General features: G+C 33.9%; 1 protein-coding gene across 2 annotated transcripts in view; it reads left to right on the top strand.

The window, feature by feature from the left end:
* Nucleotides 1-22,812, top strand: part of LOC120428057 (prolow-density lipoprotein receptor-related protein 1) — a 497,901-nt gene that overhangs the window by 257,604 nt on the left and 217,485 nt on the right. The gene's annotated exons all lie outside the window — the stretch shown is intronic.

The raw sequence follows: 22,812 nt of genomic DNA, 5'->3' as shown, positions 1-22,812 counted from the left end.
CCTCTAAAATATATCAAAAAATAAAAAAAATTAAAAATAGTGTTTTTTTGCAAATCAAGTTTTAGTGACAAAAAGTTAAATAAAAAATCACCGAAATTTTTTTTACCGTGTATCATTTTTTTTCAGTGTAGTCCATATCCATACCTACAACTTTGTCGAAGACACCAACTCGATCAAAAAATTCCTTCAAAAGATACAGATTTTTGAATTTTCACATATCATTTTTGTATGGACAGCTGCCAAATTTGTATGGAAAATTATATGGACAAACTAATGATGCAAATTGGCTTCTTTGGGCATACCGAAGGCACCAAAAAAGTTTCAGCCGGATTAAAAAATACAAAAAAAAAAATCGAATGACCGAAAACTCAGAGAATTGCTCAATTGTATTTATATGGATTATTTTTTAAAACCTCTATATATCTCATTAAAAACAAATACCAACCAATAAGCGGTTCGAGCTACACAAAACTAAAACTCAACAGACGTATGCAAGATTTTATCAGCCATTCCACGTCAAACAGGAATTCGCTGAATCAAAAGTGCTCTGATTTGGCTCAAAGGGAGTTCCTTTGCCAAAATAATAAGACCCGTGTTTTTTTTGTTTGGCGATTAGAGTGGTCCTATCCGAAATAGGGTGATCCAAAAAATTGCGTTTTTCGTCGATTTTCGCAAAAACCACATTTTTCAAAAAATCATATCTCCGGAACGGCTGAACCAATTTTGGAGCGCCACAATTCGAAAGAAAGGTTATAAGTTGGGTTTTTAAGGAAAAATATGTTGAGGTCCAAAAAAACTAGCTGAATATTTGAAAAGGTCCTATGAAAATTTCATTTGCCGATTTCAAGGTCTCGGGACCAAAGAGCCTATGTCTGAAAATATTTTTCCCTGATTCCTTGTAATATTTTACATAACATATCAAAAAATTGCGAATATCCATTAACACGTTTCGGAGATATGATTTTTTGAACATAAAAACTGGGTTTTTCGACGCGCCGCGCGCAAAAACTGAAAAATGACGAAAACGGGTAAAAATCAACTTTTTTCACTAAAACTGCGATAACTTGAAAATTTCAGCGATGACCTATACATGTTTAGGTACCAAAATTTTCATAATTGAAAGACGCAACTTTTGGTACCCTAACATGTATAGGTCATCGCTGAAATTTTCAAGTTATCGCAGTTTTAGTGAAAAAAGTTGATTTTTACCCGTTTTCGTCATTTTTCAGTTTTTGCGCGCGGCGCGTCGAAAAACCCAGTTTTTATGTTCAAAAAATCATATCTCCGAAACGTGTTAATGGATATTCGCAATTTTTTGATATGTTATGTAAAATATTACAAGGAATCAGGGAAAAATATTTTCAGACATAGGCTCTTTGGTCCCGAGACCTTGAAATCGGCAAATGAAATTTTCATATGACCTTTTCAAATATTCAGCTAGTTTTTTTGGACCTCAACATATTTTTCCTTAAAAGCCCAACTAATAACCTTTCTTTCGAATTGTGGCGCTCCAAAATTGGTTCAGCCGTTCCGGAGATATGATTTTTTGAAAAATGTGGTTTTTGCGAAAATCGACGAAAAACGCAATTTTTTGGATCACCCTATTTCGGATAGGACCACCCTAATCGCCAAACAAAAAAATACGGGTCTAATTATTTGGGCCAAAGAACCCCCACTCCAAATTTGAGCCAAATCGGAGCACTTTTGATTTGGAGACTTCCTGTTTGACGTGGAATGGCTGTTATAATCTTTTTTCTTCTTTTATCACGCAGGAGATATAAATTATATTACACTTGTTTACTTTAGTTTAATTTTAACAGCATAATTAATTTGTCTCGGAAATGGATAAAATCAAGATTTACTTTTTTAATTTGAATTTGATGCCAAATTTCTATTTAGAAATATGATTGCCACTCAGAGATGCATTTTACCTTGTTATTTTTAGTTTTTTTTAAATACATATTCTAAAAAAAGCTCAAAATGATTTAATTGAATTTCATAAGAAAATAATACTGCTAAAATCATAACCCGTTTATAAACCAATTCAAAATTATGTTTTTTTTCATGAAAATTCAACCGCAAACAAATATAAAAAATCAAACAAACAGTAATCACAAATTAAGGCATTGATGATTTGGAAATATTGTTTGGTTCTCTAATATTCTCTAATTCTAATAAATATTAATTCAACAAAATCTAATCTTAATGAAAATTTCATTTGCTCATGAAATGATATTTTATTTAAATTTCATGATTAAATAAAAATTACTAAAAGAAAAAAAACAACTGTTCACAAAACGTAGAACTTGTTGATCTCATATTCGTTTAGTTGTCGGTTTAAAAAAACTTCTGAAAAGGTATCCAATTTATCATAGGCTAGTACAAATTTTATTTAAAGTTTTTGTTTTCCCCCCCTTCAAAGTTGGCCCGGAAATCAGGGGGCAAAAAACATATTTTTTCAAAAAACTTCAAAATGTCAATGGAAATTTAAGTGGAATTCGCTGAAGTTAATTTAAAATGCATTCCCCTGCGTTTAGAATCATTTTAGCATGTTTGAGTTGATTTAAAAATATTTTGAATTTTTGAAAATTTTCGATGTATAGTATGGCAACAAGTTTTCTCCGCTAAAATGTTTGTTTTCGTCAAATTTGAAAACTAATGATTGCAAAACAGCTGAACTATTGTAAAATGCATTTTAAATTACCTTTTCCATGCAATTGTTGAATCTATGGCTTGTTATTTTTTTTTTTTTGCCTTCCCCCCACCCCTTGACCCCGGCCAAAAGCGTTGAAAAATATTTGCATCGGCCTTATTGTTGCCTTATTGCCTTATCCACTGAGCTTCTATCGGATGGTGAAGTAAAACGTCGGTCCCGGTTTCTCCTGTCTCGTCAGAGGCGCTGGAGCAGAAATCCCACGTTAGAGGAAGGCCATGCCCCGGGGGCGTAGTGCCAATAGTTTCGTTTTTATTGTTCAATAATTAAACGCACAATAATATTTTTAAAAAAATTTCAGGACCAAATATTTTATCACTCACTGCTTGCTTAGTAAAATATAACTGGAATATTCATATACTGAAAATTATCTATTTTAACCCTTCCATATGTCATAATGATAAAAAAAACTCTTTAAAAAACAACCTTGATTTCAAAGCAACAAAAAGATTTCAAATTTGACCAAGGGTGTTTTTTCTAGAAACATGTTTTCCATGAAAGAGCACTCAGGTAGCAAAATTTAAACTTAAACATATGTACCCTCCCTGTGAAGCTTATAAATTGATCTCAGTTGAAAGGTTCTCCAAATCTCTGAATTGCAAATGTTACATCTTGAACATCATCAGAACTGTTTAATTATTATTAACACTAATTGAATTTATTTTGCAATTAATTAAATTTTTGAAGTTTCCATGTAAAAGTTTAAATGTGAGTATATAATTTTTGCACTATATATTTTATATTACGTGATCAATTTTTGCATTAGATAAAAGATATTACATTAAAAAATTAAATAAAAGGTTCAAAGCCAAATTTGAACGTTCAAACTGCTCAAATTCTGCAACTTTGAGGAATTTTGAATTATTTTTTCATATGCAGCCCGCAAATCTGGAGCAAATTGCTAAAATGGCCCGCAGGGTTGAGCAGGCTGAGGACCACTGGTTTAATCAAAATTTACGACAAACGACTTTTAAAGCGTGGTAATTTCCACTTTCTTTTTAGAAAACTATGGGTTCTTCTCCGCCAACTTACACGAAAGCGGAAAAAGGGGTCACCCTCTTCGTTTTGTATGAAACTTTTTTTTCATCGAAACAATACAAAAATGGTTTCGAAATTCTGCCAGGTTTCGTTACTCGATTGTCAAAAAAATGTTGGGATTTGTCATTTTATGAGAAATTTACTGTGATTTTCGAATCTGCAATAACCCAGAAGGATAATTTTATCATTGGGAACAACAAATTTCATTTTTAAATTTCAGTGGACAATTACAACCATATTGAAACGTTTCAATATTATTTTCCACGTGGTACACCACCATCAAATGCAACCATCACACAGCGTTGCCCTATTCGTCCTTATTAGCAGAAGAACAACCGTCTTACCAAGGGTTGAAACGGGGTTCAAAGTTCAACTCGGTTCGCCTCAATGCCCGACACCGCATAATAACCATCGATGAGGCAGAATTGTGAAGTCACAGACGCGTGTGTTTGCAAACACACAACTCAAACACAAATCTGGGAAGCCGTACACGTGCGCTCCTCACCTTACCAATCCTCACCTCAATACGGTGACGACTCGCTACTACACCTGTAATTGATACTACCACCTTGGTTGGTTTTGCCCTCCCCGTAACCACCTCGGCACGTACAACTCTCTGGTGATCCCGGCGGCGAAAGGGGTATCAATTACGGCCACGTTTTGAGCTAGAGTTTCTGTGTGCTCGGTAATTGCAAATCAGAAGCCTCCAGGTGAAATCAGGAGAGTCTGGCTTCATTAATATGCAAATAAATCAAATCGAACGTTTATTCAGCAGTGCTGCGATCGATTCTGAAGCAGCAGTGAGCGATAGGGGGGTTGGCAAATTAATTAAAAATATTTGTCAAGCAAGACTCGAATGAAAACAATAACACACGAGCAAAAACAGAGCCGATGAAACGGAATTGATTAAGGAGAATGCGCGCATTTAAAATCAATTACTGAAATCTCGTGCCCCGTACAACAATCCTCCTTTTTCAAACATTCGCAATCGAAACTGAAAGCCCCGATTAAATTAAAACAAATGGCCAGAAACGCAATTTGCATTTTCGCGCGCTTACGGCGAGGGGGTCATAACCGGTGCTCCAAGCTTCAAGCTGAATGAGGTGGAAAATTGTTCTCGGAAATGTGTCCTTTGAAATTGAAGAAAAAAAATTAAATGAGCGCTTTTCCGCAGCATCAATCGCCTCTTGGGATGTTTAAAGGATCATCCCCCTCTCTAACCCTTGAAACGCACCTGTCAAAATTTGCTTGAAAGAGTGCGCGATGTTGACTGTTTTTCCGGTTGAAAGGGTCGCTCTCACACGGTAAATTTTCGGAATTTCTGTTTGTCATTGCAGTTGAATGATGCTCGCGAGTTGTCATGGAAGCTGGATGCTAATGCATTGATGCAGACTGGTTGTCTAAAAAATAAATTTTGCCTCAAATCACTTCTGCAAATTTTAGAATTGTAATTTTATCTGAATTTATGTTTCAATGATGCAATTACAGATAAAAAGACGAATTTTGTTTTTTTTAATGTTTATCTTCTCATCACTTTATTACTTAATTTATATTCTGTTTATATTCTGCCTTCCGGTATTCCTATTCCTTTTCTATTCCTATATTTTATTTTTTTTTTAAAAAGCTTTAACACTGTTTCGAGTAAATTCACCAAGAATTTTGAATCTATTGATTTTTTAAAATGAATTATGAGATATTTTGTGGTTTTTGCCATGAACCCCAAGGAGCTATTACACTACGGCAAACAAACAAACAAACTTGCACTTTTTGACAGTTTGCCTGCTTTTTTTATGTTTGCCTGGATTTGTTTTTCAAACTGTCATACACAAAAAAGTGCGAGTTTGTTTGTTTGTTTGCGGTAGTGTAATGGCTCCTTAAGACAAATTTTATTTAAAGTTTTTGTCCCCACCCCTTCAAAATTTATATAATATTTTATGTTAAATTCCTGTGAAATTCCTGTTAAATGATATTTCTCAAAAACCAGTCATATTTAACTCAAGCACAACATTCAGGTGTGGAAAATTAAAACGATCCTATCGTCAAACATGGTCTTCGTCAGTTGGCGGAAAAAAAGCACGAGGATGTGCGACAAATTTATGATATGTGCATAAATTCTGGCTCACCCACCTTTGAGTGAGGCAAAACCCACCAGCATCAGCTCAGGGCTTCATAGTGAGTGAAAGTTTTAGTACCGGTGACGGGCGGGATATGATTGATCTACATATTTTGTCCGCTTGCCGTCAAACAATTTGTAAGTCAAATTTGACCACCGCAGCAGCAGCACCAGCCGAGGCAGGGAAAATCGGAGCAATAATTTTTCCGGAACTTCTTTCGGGGCGAGGAATCACTGCATAAATTGCTGGTGATTTTTCCACGGATTGGGAATGAATATTCAGTGAAAATGGTGGATGTGGTATTTTGGTCGTGAAAATATGGTTTGTGGTTGGGAGAGGAGAAATTGTTGACTTTTGCTGTGATGATGTTGAACAGCATTAAATCTGGATTTTGGCGTGGGATCCAAATGGATTGAAATATTTATTCCAATCAGTTTGCGAATTGGGTTACTTTGGATCTATTTAAAGAAACTAAAGAAACTAAAGAAGCTAAAGAAACTAAAGAAACTAAAGAAACTAAAGAAACTAAAGAAACTAAAGAAACTAAAGAAACTAAAGAAACTAAAGAAACTAAAGAAACTAAAGAAACTAAAGAAACTAAAGAAAATAAAGAAACTAAAGAAACTAAAGAAACTAAAGAAACTAAAGAAACTAAAGAAACTAAAGAAACTAAAGAAACTAAAGAAACTAAAGAAACTAAAGAAACTAAAAAAACTAAAGAAACTAAAGAAACTAAAGAAACTAAAGAAACTGAAGAAACTAAAGAAACTAAAGAAACTAAAGAAACTAAAGAAACTAAAGAAACTAAAGAAACTAAAGAAACTAAAGAAACTAAAGAAACTAAAGAAACTAAAGAAACTAAAGAAACTAAAGAAACTAAAGAAACTAAAGAAACTAAAGAAACTAAAGAAACTAAAGAAACTAAAGAAACTAAAGAAACTAAAGAAACTAAAGAAACTAAAGAAACTAAAGAAACTAAAGAAACTAAAGAAACTAAAGAAACTAAAGAAACTAAAGAAACTAAAGAAACTAAAGAAACTAAAGAAACTAAAGAAACTAAAGAAACTAAAGAAACTAAAGAAACTAAAGAAACTAAAGAAACTAAAGAAACTAAAGAAACTAAAGAAACTAAAGAAACTAAAGAAACTAAAGAAACTAAAGAAACTAAAGAAACTAAAGAAACTAAAGAGAAAACAGAGAAAATAAAAAACTGAAGAAACTCAAGAGAAAAGATAGAAAAAAAGAGAATATAGAAATAGGAAATGAATAAATTGAAGGAAACGAATAAATATAAAGTTAACTTTCAAATCAATTGAAAAGACCAAAATAGCAAAATCTCATTTCCAAAAAACCCCACCTTCGGAAAAGTTCCATCACCGTTATCCCCTCCCACAAAAGCTTCGACATTCCTTCGCCAAACAACAACTATTACACAAAGTATTTAAATTGCTTTTCTTTTTACCTTCTTCCCCCTGCCCATGGATGGTTTTTCTGGCGCAGCGTGCAAAGTATCGGCAAAATATTCAAATTACACCGCATGACTGGATGGAAGCTGTGAAGCTTTTTCCTCCTTCTCCTCATCCTTCTCATCTATATTGCAGTCGTCTCCCGTTTTCCCTGAAAGCCATCAAAGATCCTTTTATCGCTTTCCCCACTTTCAGAAACAACAGCTAGGGCGCTTCAAGTCAAGGAGCTTTTAAGGAATAAACAAAAAACGAAGGAAAATAATATAAAAAAAGCGAAACAAAGTGAACAAGTGAAATCAGCTCACGTACTTTTTGTATCGATTGTTTCCTGGAATGCTGCTTTTCCAAGTGGGAAAAAGAAGCAAAAGAAAAGCCCTGCCATTTCCCGGGTTCCCGGTGTGTCCTGCGGGGATGTAACGCGAGAATATTGACGAAAGGGGGTGGGAAGCTGTAAATTACCTAACACTATTACCTTTATTGTCATCATCATTATAGTGTCATTATTTCGCTCTAGGGAAGGGGAGAAGAGTGAAACCTTCACTTTCCACCGAACGCCGCCGGGATCATGAGCCCGGCAGGTCGTGGATGCAATAAAGCAGTTACGATAGCCGCGAGAGGTGTTGCCGGTGGCAGTTTCCAAGTGGATCCCTTAAACGTCGATAATCGCTGAAAGTGAATGGAAATTAAAGAGATGTCATCTAATATCATCTTTAACGGTGCATATCAACCAGAGCTTTAGCTATTTTTACAATCAGATTGTTGCAGGATTAGTAGGGTTAGTGAATTTTCACGATTTCGCGGACAGCGTGAAATTCGTGAAATTTGAAGATTTCCGTGAAATCCCGTGAAATTAATCGATTTTCTCAAATCAATTCATTAAAATAACATCATAATAAATGTTTCATTCATGACGACTTTTTAAGTTAATTTTATAAGTGTTTAACCATTTGAAGAATTGTTAAAAAATTATACATAAACATGAAATTGATACAAAATTTACTGAGAAGTGTATGCTGCGAATATTTGAATGATGTTGACAAAAATTATCCAAAGAAGAAAAAAAATTCTTGAAATTTATTTTAAATAAATTTTCTCTTTTTCAACCAAAACTTATTGAAATTGATTGAATAAGCTCGTGAATAAGTATATTGTGAAATGTTTTTTTAAAATTGCATTTTAAAAACTTTATTGATTTATTTTTAGAAATCAATCAAAAACAAACATTCATGAAAATGTAACATTCTGTGATAATAGTCGTCTCTCCTTTTTCCTCCGGTCAATTATATAACCGGAGAAGGAGAAAAAAATAGATTGAAAAAAATAATTCAATCAGAGTAAAGAAAAATATTGAGAAAATAGATTGCTTTTTTCTTGATACTCTAAATAACAGTTTATCATTTTTTCTTAGGAAACTAACTGAATTTAGCAATATTTTCATTCGCCGTAATAACAATTTAACTGTTATTTAATTTGAAATTTTAAAGATTTAATTCCAATTTCTATTGAAAGACTCAAGCTTGGTTCATTCAAGATTAAATAAATAGTTTTTATTATCTCGAAAGTCGCATTTTAAGAACATTTCGGATTTTTTTCTGAGTCCTGTTTAATTCTCACGATATTTGATTATTTGGGTGGAAAAAAAAAGTTTATTTTGGTTTTTGTTCTGATTTTGAATAAAATTTTGAAGTTTTCGTTACAGATAAAATAATTATTTTTCTAGTGACTTTAATTTAGTTTTTGAAAAGTAAGATGATAACCTTAACACTATTTTTACTGGGAAAAATGTCGCAAAAAAACTATTTGAAATTGTTAGAATGTTTGTTAAATTTGGCTTTGATATGACATTCAATAAAATAATAGATAAAAAAGTAGCAAATCAGCGAAAACTGGTCAGCTATATTAGTCGAACATTAAAAAAACAGCTCAATAAATGACAGTACCCATGCCCTACATTTTGGTTTAAAGTTATATGTAGAGACCGCCCGTCCTTAAACCAATGGATTATTTTTTTAATTATTTATAGTTTTTATTTGTGTCACGTTCAAATTAAATTATATTTTTTAGTTTATTAAAAAAATACAGTAAAGCATAAAAAATAGTTTCTGTAAGTTTAACATCAAATTTTTATAGTTATTTCAATATTTTTCACGTTCCGCGAAATTTCCGTGAAATTTGTTGTTTTGAAATCGAGGTCCCCGTGAAATATGCAATTTTTGAGCGTGAAAAATCACTAAGCCTAAGGATTAGGTCCGAAAGTTTGATAATTTTGGAATAAGAAGACGCAAACATCCTTGGCTGCTGTGTACCCTTTTAAAACATGCTTTTCTCTGTTTTTTTTTAATGATAATTTAGTACATTTGGGAATGATTTAAGTTCATTGAAAAAAAAAACACAACTACATTTGTCTAGTTGATACGATGAGTATAATAGATTTGGGCTCCCTGAACATGCTCTAATTGATAGAATTGAATTTTAGTGAATTTTGATCGACAAAACAAAATTGTTATAACAAATTTCATAACAAACAACATGATATTTTTTTATAGATTTTCTTAGATGACACTTCAGGGTTTTATCGTCAAAAGTTTTGATTCAACGTTTTCCAAGTACAAATACACAGAAAAAAATAATGTAAATTTGGAAGCTTTAATTTTGGAAGCTTGAATATTACCTCTTTTATGATGTAATTTTACCTCAATTTAGACTGAAAAAGTGACATTACAACAGAAAAGTGGTAAAATTACACATTTCCAGAGGTAAAATTACACCTTTTTTCTGACATAAAAGATGTACCCCTTCCCAGATGTAATATTACCATGATTTTTTTTTCTGTGTATGTTTCAAAATCGTAATGAGGTATTTTTTATGCTTTAGATATTTTGTACGGATTTTTAAGTGGTCTGGCCTTAAATGTAAATAGGTTTCATGTTTTACTCAAAAGATCGGTTATGTACCGTAAAACGAACGGGGTGACTTTGGTAGCCGGGTGACTTTGATACTTTTGTGATTTTTGTTTGCAAAACGAAGAGTACAAATAAAATACGTACGGAATTGTATGGACTCATACTGACCGGGGTAGAAGAAGTTTTCGTTAAATTTTGAAAAGTTTAAAAAGTTAGTTAACTATGATTAGGAAAACGTTAATGAATAGCATTATTTTAATATTCTCAAAGTGTTATGATTTTCTCGGCCAATATGATTTCAAATCGGATAACGGTATACATGTTCGGATTCTTTGGACAATTTTCCACTAGAAGGAGGTAAACGAAGTTAGTAAATATTAAAAATTGTGTGTTTTTGAAACGTTATAATAATTAAAAAATCCTAATTTGAAGGTTTTTTCAGTAAAACAAATTTCATACAAAATGTGAAAACTTTTGATTCGAGCTTCGAATTCGGTTTGAAATGCGATATAAATCGATAATTTTATAAACAAAACTATTGTTAACAAATTTCAGGCAAAATTCTGTCTATTTAATAATTTTATCTAAAAGCTTTTAAACTGATCAAACTAAATATAAACATTGATTTTATTTGTTAAAAAATATATCAGCAACCCTAGCGATGGTACATTCGACGTAAAAATACGATTTGAACACCTTTGCCCTGATTTTAACAACAAAAATTATGACTATCTAAGTCACCCCGGTATTCAAAATAAGAATTTTCAACGCAACTATTTTTTTAAACACTATTGAAAAAACTTTTTTTACAAAATTGTGCATAGACTTTGTGTGGCCTACCATGTTTCAAAAATAATAGTCTTGAGAAAACCCTTACCAGTTGGTAAATATTCCAAAAATAAACTAAACTCCTATCAATGTTTTCTGGTTTACGGTACACAAATTTCTTAATTATAAAACTTTTTCATTTTTTTAAATTTGTTTTACTAGTGAAAAGATATTCCACCTTTAAGACAACTATTGTTTAGGTAGTTTTTTTTATAAGGGCAGACCAAAATATCGAAATACTTAAAAACTGCTGACAAATTAAAATTTCATCGACAAAATATTTTTTTTTTGAAATAGACTATAAATTAAAACATTTGTCCTAGTTTTTGCATTTGTTCATTGTTAGAACTCGATAAAGATAAAGATGCGAGTTTTTTTTTGTAGATTTTCAATTCATTATTGAAGTTTAATTACAAGCTCAATTTTTGACACAAAATGTCATAGGGGAACGGCCTGTGTTTCCATCGCACACCCAATGTCGGCATATCAGCACTCAGGCGTTTGATTGCAGCATCTAAAAAGCGATTTAAACTCAAATAAAACAATAAAAAGCACAATTGGGCGTGAGAAAGCAGGAAAAAATATTGTTTTCATGCAAAAACGTCTTCATCAATTTGCTAATAAATCGTCAGCGTTAACTTTGATCGTCTTGCGGGCTTCGAAAAATTTGTTTTTTTGATGGAATTTCGAAATATTTGCTTTTCTTTATACATTTTTGCGAATTTTCCCATACAAACTTCAACGATCAACAGCGACCTTCAAACCATAACCGATTTGGCTCAAAATTGGCACTTTTACTTATTTTTACCGAAAGAATCGAGTTAGGGGGTATCTCTTAGAATTTTCCGAAAATTATATCTCGTGACGGAGGGGCGGTGCGTCCCTTCTAATTTTTAACATGCGAAAAAATATATGTTTTTCAATAATTTGCAGCATGAAATGGTGATGAGATAGAAATTTGGTGTCAAAGGGACTTTTATGTTAAGTTGGACGCCCGATTTGATTACGTACTCAAAATACCGAAACAGGGTATTTTTCATCGAAAAAAACAATGAAAAAAGGTTCTAAAAACTTTACCATTTTCCGTTACTCAATTGTCACAAAAAAATTGAACATGTAATTTAATCGCTAATAACTTTTTAGGATCGAGTTTAAATGCTTTGGTATGTTCTACAAAGTTGTAGAGCATTAAATTTTCAATAAGAATCTCACTTTTGGGAAAATTTGGATGGAAGTAGCGCACCATGCAGACAAAACCGTAAGAAAGTGGGGTTTTCCATACATTTTTTCAATTTTTCCCATACAAACTTCACCTTCGAGTATCAATGGATAAATGTTGACCGATTTTGCTCATATTTGGCCCAGAGTCCTAAAATAGCTCAAGGAACAATATTCAGCTTGTGGAGCGAGGTTTTGAGAAAAAGTCCCATATTCTGGGCACCCTACTGTCCATACAAAAATGATGCATGAAAATTCAAAAATCTGTATCTTTTGAAGGAATTTTTTGATCGATTTGGTGTCTTGGGCAAAGTTGTATGTATGGATACGGACTACACTGGAAAAAAATGATACACGGTAAAAAAAAATGATGATTTTTTATTTAACTTTTTATTACTAAAACTTCATTTGCAAAAAAATACTATTTTTATTTATTTTATTTTTTGATATGTTTTAGAGGACATAAAATGCCAACTTTTCAAAAATTTCCAGAATGGGCAAAAAATCTTTGACCGAGTTATGATTTTTTGAATCAATTCAGATTAAAAAAAAAACTTTTCAACTTCATTTTTCGATGTAAAATTGAATTTGCAATCAAAAAGTACTTAAGTGAAATTTTGATAAAGTGCACCGTTTACAAGTTTAATCCATATTTAAGAGCGAGTTTTTCGCCAATGTGCAACAGGTCGTATCGAGGTGCTCCGATTTGAATGAAACTTTCAGCGTTTGTTTGTCTATGCATGAGATGAACTCATGTCAAATATGAGCCCTCTACGACAAAGGAAAGTGGGGTAAAACGGGCTTTGAAGTTTGAGGTCAAAAAAACATAAAAAATCTTAAAATTGCTCGCATTTCCGTAAAACTTCATCAATTCCAACTCTCTTAGATGCATTCGAAAGGTCTTTTGAAGCACTTCAAAATGTGCCATAGACATCCAGGATTGGTTTGAAATTTTCTCTTAGCTTTTGCAAATTACTGTCAAAAATTGATTTTTTTTAAAACCTTAATATCTTTTTCCAACAGCCTCCAACACCCATACTCCTATAGGTCAAAAGATAGGCAATTTCATGGACTATAAGCATATGGTATTAACTTTTTGGCCAATCGCAGTTTTTCTCATAGTTTTTCGATTTTTGTACAACAAACAATTTACAACGTTTTTAATTTTTTTTTTAAATTAGTGCACATGTTTGCCCACCTTTGAAAAAAATATTTTTGAAAAGCTGAGAAAATTCTCTATATTTTGCTTCTTCGGACTTTGTTGATACGACCCTTAGTTGCTGAGATATTGCCATGCAAAGGTTTAAAAACAGGAAAATAGATGTTTTCTTAGTCTCACCCAAACAGCCCACCATTTTTCAATGTCGATATCTCAGCCACTAATGGTCCGATTTTCAATGTTAAAATATGAAACATTTGTGAAATTTTTCGATCTTTTCGAAAACAATATTTCCAAATCAAGATTTGGATCAAATCAAGACAAACATTTCAAAAGGGCCAAACATTGAATATTACGCCCTTTTAAAAAGTTAGTTAGTGAAATTTCTGAAAAGTTGGCATTTTATGTCCTCTAAAACGTATCAAAAAAATAAAAAAATTAAAAATAGTGTTTTTATGCAAATCAAGTTTTAGTGATAAAAAGTTAAATAAAAAAATCACCAATTTTTTTTACCGTGTATCTTTTTTTCCAGTGTAGTCCATATCCATACCTACAACTTTGGTGAAGACACCAAATCGATCAAAAAAATCCTTCAAAAGATACAGATTTTTGAATTTTCATACATCATTTTTGTATGGACAGCTGCCAAATTTGTATGGAAAATTATATGGACAAACTAATGATGAAAAATGGCTTCTTTGGGCATACCGAAGGCACCAAAACAGTTTCAGTCGGATTAAAAAATACAAAAATTAAAATTGAAGAAAAAATACCGATTTCGTAGAGAATGGCTCTTAGGGTAAAAAAAAGTGCATTATATTTCCCCTAAAATGACATGTTCCAAAAATTTTAACAGTTGAGTAACGGAAAATGGCAGAGTTTTTGAGACCTTTTAGTGGTTTTTCGAAGAAAAATAGGGTTTTTGGAAATTGTGAGTACGTCATCAATTCGGGCGTTCAATTTTACATAAAAGTTTCTTTGACACCAAATTTCCATCTCAACACCATTTCAAGCTGCAAATTATTGAAAAACATGTTTTTTTCGCATGTTCAAAAATAGGAGGGGTCGTACCGACCCTCTGTCACTAGATATCGGAAAACGTACCTCGGATTCGTGATCAAGGACAAAAGATACCCCTTAGGACAAAGTTTCACGCAAATCGAAAAGGGGTTGGAGCAACTGCTGTGTGAGTTGACGGAGAATGGCCCATTCAAATTGATTTGGTCCCGTTAATTGTTAATATCAAAATTATTTTTTTTAAATGATCTTTAAATCTAATATTTTTAGTTTTTTTTTTATAAACAACAAGAAATTTCCTTAAAACTTTGCCCCTTTAACTGCTCGCTGTTGCTGTTGCCTCCGTCCCCGTCCGTACCGTTCATAATCATTCCATTAGCCATTAAATGCAGTACTTACGGGAAGGGGAAGTGAAGGGATCTCGGAGTACGGTTGGCGAGGGATCCTAGAGCCACTTGATTGGCGATTGCTGGAGATTGGCTGGCTGGCTGACGTTCGATGTCGAGTGGAATTTTACGCTCACAGCGTGGTTCACACGGGACCGGAAATTGAACAGAGCACTCGTGGTTGACGAGGAAAAATCTCGAGGAAATGCGCCGTTAAGGGTTCGATGATGGACGGATTTCGAAAAGTGTGTGTGTGGTAAACGTTGATGAGTGGTTTCTTGTGTATACTTTTTTTCTGGGAAGGATTACGACACGATTGGTGTTTTCTATTTCTGTAAACAGTTTCCAGTTTACAAATTAAAACTATTTTTTTCTTTTCTTTCTTTTTACAGGTAAGAATGATGCCGTCATGACTTTTGGAAATATGTGAAAATATTCAAGTGAGTTTTCTCTGAACTCAAACGCCTGTGAATAAAAATTTAAAGAAATTTGGTCGGGAAAGGCTCAACCGACAATTTCAAATTTAATCGCAAAACACCTGCTGCATATCTCACACATTAGATCCGATTTTGGGTCACATTTTCCTAACCTCTCAAAGGCCATTAAATAGAGGCATTATTTCTCGCTTTTCCTCACAAGCCGCGCCAAGCCTGGAATGGGAACCCAAATCCGGGCACGTTCCGGAGCGCCTTAATGCGATTCTAAACAATGTGGCGGCTGGCCGGGGACAATTCCGTCGTCACCGTGGCCACATTTAAATGTAGGCCCCCCAAGGAAAGGAGTAGTCACTATGGCAGCAGCAGCAAAAGCGGAAACCCGAGAACGTGATGAATATTCGCAGCTTCATTATTTGCCCATGAGATGCCATCCTGCTGGTGCGTGGTCGGTTCTGGATCCGGGAAATAATTGTCCCACTTTGAGGGAATTGTGTGTTTGAATTTGAGTCAGAAACATTTTTTCAATTCAATTTTTACCTTTTAATTTGAGAAAAGTAAAAAAAATGTGCAAAAAAAATCTTGAAATTTTGCCCAAAGATATTCACCACTAAACCCCACTGTGCATTGCACTGGCCAGACGCATTTAATGCCAGTGTGTCGCCTTTGACTTGTCCGAGGTCACACCCCACCAACCTCCTCGCCCCATCTTCTTCAGGGGGTGCCAAGTGAAAAGTCATGTTTCGTCCTTTTGTCGCCGCATTGAACAAATTGGGCACTTTTCCTAAGCTGCGAACAAGTGCATGTGAGCACCTCTCTGCTTTTGTACTGCCTCAGTACTAGTCTCACTCATCTGAGGAAAGCACTGGCAAGTGCCATGAAATGAATCAATTCTTATTTTGGTCTAGAGGAAATTCTTATTCAGGCCAATTTTTTCATTCTTGAATATATTTTTGAAGTTTTTTTTTCTTTTTTAATTTTTTCTTTTTAAAATGCTTCGAAAAACGATCCTTATCCCTACTCTGATCGATTTCATAAACTTCCAAAAGTGTGTATCGGCCTCAGCAAAAGAGCAAAGTGAAAGACTTGGGATGAGCCGCCATAGTTTCGTGCACATTTGATTGCAACAAATTCTTGCATTATCACGATGCTGCTGTTGATGAGGATAACGTTGAGGCGACAGAGTCCACTGTCATGGCTAGCCGTATCTGTATTGATAGAAGTACAAAAAGTGCTAGTGTGAGTTAGTGTGTGATAGTGTCTTTTGATTGAATTCTTCTTTCTTTGGTTAGGAGCAGTGTTTTTTGAAATGGCTTTTAATGGTTTTAGTTTATAGATTTTTTTTTTAGAAAGTTATGTCTTGTTAAGTGACCTCCCATCTCATGTTTGTCGTAAATAATGGTCCTGATTACTGAAAATAGGCGGCAATTCGACGTCAAATAAGCAAGATTCAAAGTTCTGGACATGTTGGACTAGGTTGGTCCTAGCCAGTCAGTCAGTCAACTCCTTTTCAATATCTGTTTTATATTTTTTCAACATTATTTATGAAAACTGTCTTATCTTGTTTAAACTTCATTTTGAAAAACTTTTTTTTACTTTCCTTTTTTTTGAAAATACAAACATTTTGCAGCTGATGCCCTTTCTCAAAGCTCATCTCGATTTGTGTGCTTAGACACATGAAAGTTGTTCAATGCCTTAGGCCTGACGTTTGCAACGAATCCAGATGCCAGCAAGATGACCCGCATATCTACAAACCCAAGAATCGGACCTCCAGGCCTGGGTCAGCTGTCTCTGCTGCTGCAGCTGAATGCGATTGACATAATTGTATTCGATTATATCTTCCTCGCTGTGCCTGTGGATGGTTGGCCACTTGCATTGGGATGGTGATGATTCTGGAAGATTTGAACGTTTGCTGCATTTGAGCAGACTTGCTTCCGGGTGAGCAGTTGCTCGTTGAACCTTTTGAATTGACGAGAACGCTCGTCTGTAAAAAGGCTTTCAACGAGTTTAGACTATTTTGCTTTCCATTGTCCAGTTGATCATCTTTAACTGCTCCGACACTGTGGAAATCAACTGGCACAAACTTTTTTTTTAGTTTCATCACAAAAAAATATCGTTTTCTCCGCCGAACAAGAAACCTGCGACGAAAGTTTCTTCCCAGAATTTCTGGTAACAAAATTGATTTCAAGTCTTGTCACACAAAAAAATACTTCAGCTCGTAAAGTTTTTTTTCACAACCCACCTTACACCGTAAAGTGCACCGAGAGTGCCTCTGTCAGCGTGCAGTCAGTGGTTGTTTTTTCCCGAAAGCTCAGGAATCCTTATAAGAAAAGTTGTGCGTTTTTTTCGGGAGTGCAGAAACTTTCCTGACGCCAACGGGGTTTGAACTTCCAGGGCTCTAGTATTTACCGAGAGTCTTGAAAACTTCGTTTCGAGAGTAGAAAAATTTAGCATACTCCAGGAAAGATATTATGAACAATGTGGAAATGTTTTCCATAAGTTTTTTTTTATGTTTTTCTGTTCACATTTTTTTATTAAATCAAATATTGATTTTCATTATCTTTGCTTGAATTTTAAACCAATATTATGCAGTTCCAAAGCTTTTTTTTATTTTGAGTAAAAATGCCGTAATTAAACAGATTGTATTGAGATTAAATAAGTCCATTACAATTTATGGTGATCTATTCCCGTAGGTTCCGGTTGGTATCAAAAGTATCTCAGAAACTCTAATCCTAATTAAAAATAATCAAGAAATGTATGAAACATTTATTGTGGCCTTCATTGTGAATCAACTTAAGGTCATACCAGTTTTGTCCAAACTTTAGAATCATAAATCTAAAAAAAAACCTACAACCATGCCCTAAATTTTATAGTTTTTATGCATATTATTCAAGATAAGTTTGAATGTTTTTATGATTTGTAATCGTTTTCCCGGACTCTCTTGAACAAATTTCAGGCGATTTTTTTTAAAGGAAGAATCAAAATTGCCTTAACACTAAATTCGAAAACAAAGCATCCATTATTCATAAAACTAAGAAGAAAATAAAATTTCCAGCACAATTTTTAATATTTTGATGCAAAATGTATTAGAAAATGCTTTATATACTAAACAATTATCAGGTTTGAAAACAAATTGCAAAATTTCAATGTTTTCATGCCATTTTTTTAAATCTTTATTGGTTAAATTCTACAACAGTAAAAAAAATCAATAAAAATAAAGAAGAAGAAAATATAATTTCCGGCATTGTTTTTAAATTTTTTTAGCAGAAAGTATTAAAAAATGCCACACAATTTACAGTTATAAAAGCAAATTGCTTGATTTTAATGTTTTCATGCCATATTTTTTCATAAATCTTAATTTGTAAAATTTTAAAATATAGCAAAATTAACAAATTAACAAAAATTGAGAAGAAAAAAAATAAAATTTCGAGCATAATTTAAAAAAATTTGAAGCAAGAAAATGCTTTATATACCACACAATTTAGAGTTAGGAAAACAAATTGCAGAATTTTAATATTTTCATGTAATTTGTTTTTCAAAAATCTGAATTTGTAAAATTCTAAAACAATGTATAATACATAATATAACAAAGAAGCTCAAAATAAATAATAAAATGATGTAGAGCAAAATAAATAATAAAATGAAGAAGAGCAAAATAAAATTTTGAGCAAAATTTTTAAAATGTTGTAGCAAAAAGCATTAGAAAATTCTTTATATACCACACAATTTACAGTTATGAACAAATTGTTCAATTTAAATGTTTTCACGGCAATATTTTTTTATGGATTTAAATTTTTTTAATTTTAAATTAAATTAATATATAACTAAAAATAAAGAAGATTAAAATAAAATTTCGAGCACAATTTTTACAATTTATAGTTTTGAAAACAAATTGCATAATTTTAATGTTTTCATGCCAATATTTTTTTTTCGAAAATCAAAATTTGTAAAAGAAAAGCCCATTGTGCCCCTTTTTATTGTAAATGCATTTTGTTTTTAAAGTTATAAGTTATGATTTATAGTGATTAAAAAAAAATTCTTGATGTCTTTCCGAAATTACTCAGCTCTTTTCAAATGCAAACAAAGTTCGACGGATTTCAAGCTGCTCTGAGAGTAGGTCGAACAACTCTTTCGGCACGCAACTGTGTAGTAGGGTAGGGTAGTCATCAATGAGACACTTTTGGTTTTAAACTTTCAAAGATTTTTCTCATTTTTTCATCAGCATGTTTTAATGAGCTTTTTGTTGCATTTTCTTTCTTTTAATGTGTTCTAACATTGACCAAAATATGAGATCGATCCGACATCTACAGCCAGAATTATTCAACTGTCTCATTGTAGACGCACTTGGCAGGAACAATGAGACAGCTGGGGAACAATGAGACACACTACGAAAATCAAGATTTTTCTAGTAAAACATCATGTTTTTGTGTTGTTCCTTTTTTTTTTTTTTTTTTTTTTTTTTTTTTTTTTTTTTTTTTTTTTTTTTTTTTTTTTTTTTTTTTTTTTTTTTTTTTTTACTTTTTATTATTGACCCTGAGTTAGGCCATGACTCTTTTTACTTGGAAGACGATATTCGAAGAAAAACGACAACTGGTAGTATCAAGTGGTTAAGAAGCGAAAAAAAAATCACCAGATCACAGACGGGATTCGAACCCGTACCACCCACGTCTCTAGCGGGGTACTCTACCCTTAAGCCACCGTGATCCTTGGGATTCTAGTTGTCCCAAGACACCAAAGTAGTGTTCAGCTGTAGATTTGATCGCACAACCACGCCTCTAATCTAGTTCTTCTTTTCGCTCTCTTAACCTTCTTGCTACCGTCGTTATTGTCGCTCTCTTCTTGGTGAACATCGCTGAGCAGTGTTTGATAGGCCATTTGCTTTATCGAGGGTAGTTGGTAGTAAGGATTGCTACTCATGAGCCCTCTCAAAGCGTGGACTCCTGTTCCTGCTCAGTACAGGCTTGTATCTTGGTATACAGAATTGTTTGTTACTTTTTTATTATTGACCCTGAGTTAGGCCATGACTCTTTTTACTTGGAAGACGATATTCGAAGAAAAACGACAACTGGTAGTATCAAGTGGTTAAGAAGCGAAAAAAAATCACCAGATCACAGACGGGATTCGAACCCGTACCACCCACGTCTCTAGCGGGGTACTCTACCCTTAAGCCACCGTGATCCTTGGGATTCTAGTTGTCCCAAGACACCAAAGTAGTGTTCAGCTGTAGATTTGATCGCACAACCACGCCTCTAATCTAGTTCTTCTTTTCGCTCTCTTAACCTTCTTGCTACCGTCGTTATTGTCGCTCTCTTCTTGGTGAACATCGCTGAGCAGTGTTTGATAGGCCATTTGCTTTATCGAGGGTAGTTGGTAGTAAGGATTGCTACTCATGAGCCCTCTCAAAGCGTGGACTCCTGTTCCTGCTCAGTACAGGCTTGTATCTTGGTATACAGAATTGTTTGTTACTTTTTTATTATTGACCCTGAGTTAGGCCATGACTCTTTTTACTTGGAAGACGATATTCGAAGAAAAACGACAACTGGTAGTATCAAGTGGTTAAGAAGCGAAAAAAAATCACCAGATCACAGACGGGATTCGAACCCGTACCACCCACGTCTCTAGCGGGGTACTCTACCCTTAAGCCACCGTGATCCTTGGGATTCTAGTTGTCCCAAGACACCAAAGTAGTGTTCAGCTGTAGATTTGATCGCACAACCACGCCTCTAATCTAGTTCTTCTTTTCGGCTACAATGTTGTTCCATTGCAGGTAACTTGCCTTGAACATTTTAGAGCAATTTTGCCAACATGAAACTTTAATTAACAAAAGTTATACTAAAAAGTATTTGAATTTTGTAAAATCCGTATATTTATACCAAATAACTTTGTATTTTTGGTTAAATGAAGTTAAAACTCAATAAATATGCCAAAAATCACTTTTAATTCATGTTTTGAAAGATTTCCATAGATTTTGAAAAGTTTAATGATGAAAAATCAAAGTGTCTCATTGTTACCCATGAGCTGAAATGAGTGGGGAACAATGAGACAGTCCTGGATACTGTGTATATTCTAAATTTTGGCCAAACCTAATGAAAGGACATTGTAGCCCAACTCAATCCCTATGGAACGTCGAAAGAAATTTGAAGAAATATTAGTTTTGGTGTTAATGGCAGCCTACGAGCGAAAAAGTAATTTTTGTCCATAATTAACTTTTACATCCCAGAATCAAACATTTATGAATAACTTTTCAAGGAAGCGTCCATAACCAAAGCCACTATTATAGCAGACGTGTATCCAGTAGACACACCTTTCCCCCAAATATGAGCCTGATTGGTTGAAACTACGACTTGTGAGAGCCATTTTATCATTGTTCCCCGTGTCTCATTGTTGACTACTCTACCCTATAGTGAAAACTTCACTTTTTCGTGAACAAAAAAAAACTTCAATCACTGGATGTGCGAACGCTACAAAGTTTCCATCGTTACAGTTTTTTTTGTTCTCCTCTCATGTAACCTAGCAAAATGAAAACAAACAAAAAAAAGGGAAGAACAAAATCCGCTGTTGAAAGTTTCTTTTTTTGCTTCTCAGTGGAGCCCCGTTGAAAGATCCGGAATCGAATTTACTGTTATTCAGTTTTTTCGCTCGCATCCAAGAAAAAAAAACAAGAAAAGAAAAAGAGTTGCTTTCTCACCGAATATGCTGCACTTTCCAGGATCCGGAAAAGATGGGGAAAAGTTTCTTCCCTGGAGCAGTTTGGCAGGGCGAAAGTTTAATGTCGTGGCAGTGGTGTGTTGCTACATAGTTCCCCAAGTCATCAGCCATTGACTTTTGGTGTCCCGCGTAAAAGATAAATGTAAAACTACAATATAATTAACGGTTGGTTTATGTGTTATTTTCTAGATCAGCTTTACATGCCAGTATTTCAGTCAAGTTAAAATAAAACGTTTAAATTACTATTTGTTTATACTGAACTATACAGTCTATGGTTAAATTGTGCTGTCTTTCTTTATTCGGGCTGCTCATGTCTGTTCCCGAAGGGAGGCGCAAAATTGATGAAGTTCTTCAGTAACGGAACTTATGAAACACCCCCACCTCCCTCCACGGCTCTCAAGTGTAGCATTATGTTGTTCTTTGTAACTTGTCCTTCTGTCGACGACGGCTGCTTGACGGCTGGCCAGATTTCGGAATCCTTCCGGAAGGACCTTTCCTCGAGGATTACCCTGCTCACTTTTCCGTCCGTCCACTCGAAATATGGTACGATTTTAATTTTGTGTCTGTAATACAGTTGTTGCAAGTCGACGATGAAGATGGTACTCTCGGCCCTTAATATATTATTTTTGTCTTGCTTGCTCGGTTATGAAGCGAAAAGGATGGCGCTCCGGAAGTTGGATGAAGATGAAAGTTGGTCTGCATGGTCCGGGGTTTTTTGGCCGGAAGATTGGATGGACTTTGCCGAAAACAGAAAAAAAGTCGAGGAAACTTCGTTGGAAGCGGAAGTGAGCCTGATGCTGATGGAATTCTGGATGGACTTTTTCCTAG

The sequence above is a fragment of the Culex pipiens genome, chromosome 2 (genome assembly GCF_016801865.2).
Source record: "Culex pipiens pallens isolate TS chromosome 2, TS_CPP_V2, whole genome shotgun sequence".
In the NCBI taxonomy this organism is placed as follows: domain Eukaryota; kingdom Metazoa; phylum Arthropoda; class Insecta; order Diptera; family Culicidae; genus Culex; species Culex pipiens.
The sequence above is the reverse complement of the archived record's forward strand: the minus strand, read 5'-3'. Positions and strand labels throughout refer to the sequence as shown.